The sequence below is a fragment of the Mus caroli genome, chromosome 5, assembly GCF_900094665.2.
Source record: "Mus caroli chromosome 5, CAROLI_EIJ_v1.1, whole genome shotgun sequence".
Taxonomy (NCBI): Eukaryota; Metazoa; Chordata; class Mammalia; order Rodentia; family Muridae; genus Mus; species Mus caroli.
In genome coordinates, this window is record NC_034574.1 from 100926023 (window position 1) to 100927246 (window position 1224).

Sequence of the window (1224 nt, forward strand, 5' to 3'; positions counted from 1 at the left end):
AAAAAAAAAAAAAAAAAAAACTGGGCTGGAGAGATGGCTCAGCGGTTAAGAGCACTGAATGCTCTTCCAGAGGTCCTGAGTTCAATTCACAGCAACCATATGGTGGCTCACAACATCTATAATGGGATCTGATGCCCTCTTCTGGTGTGTCTGAAGACTGCAACAGTGTACTCATATAGATGAATAGATAAATAAATCTTTAGAAAAAAAATTTAAAATCTAGGGTTGTAGAGATAGCTCAGCAGTTAAGAGCACTGGCTGCAGCCGGGTATGGTGGTGCACGCCTTTAATCCCAGCACTAGTCTATAGAGTGAGTTCCAGGACAGCCAGGGCTATACAGAGAAACCCTGTCTCGAAAAACAAAAACAACAACAACAAAAAACCCAACAACAACAACAACAAAACCAACAACAACAACAAAAAGAGCACTGACTGCTCTTCCGGAGGCCCTGAGTTCAATTCCAAGCAAACACATGGTAGCTCACAACCATTTGTAATGTGATCTGATGCCCTCTTCTGGCATATAGGTGTACATCCAGATAGAATACTCATATAAATTAAATAAAAGTTTTTAAAAAAATTAAAACTAGGCTGGGTGGTGGTGGCATGCTCCTTTAATCCCAGCACTCGGGAGGCAGAGCCAGGCAGATCTCTGAGTTCAAGGCCAGCCTGGTCTACAGAGTGAGTTCCAGGACAGCCAGGACTATACAGAAAAACCCTGTCTCGAAAAACCAAAATACTACTACTAATAACAATAACAATAATTTTGGCTTATAGTCTACAAATAGTCTACACATCAATACTGGTATAAATAAATAAATAGAGCTGGAGAGGTGGCTCAGCGTTTAACAGCACTATCTGCTCTTCTGGAGGTCCCGAGTTCAAATCCCAGCAACCACTTGGTACAACCATCTGTAACAAGACCTGATTCCCTCTTCCGGTGTCTGAAATCAGCTGAAATATACTTACATATAATAAATAAATCTTAATAAATGTTAAACAAATTAACAAGAGAAGAGATAGCTTGTCCAGGCGATTTTTTGTTTTGTTTTGTTCCTCCATGTAGCCCTGGTCATCTTGTAACTCACTCTGTAGACCAGACTAGCCTTGAACTCAGAGATCCACCTGCCTCTACCACCTGAGTGCTGGGATAAAAGGTGTTCGCCACCACCACCTGGCTAGACGAATTCTTTTTTTTTTTTTTTTTTTTTGAGGGCCCTGGGG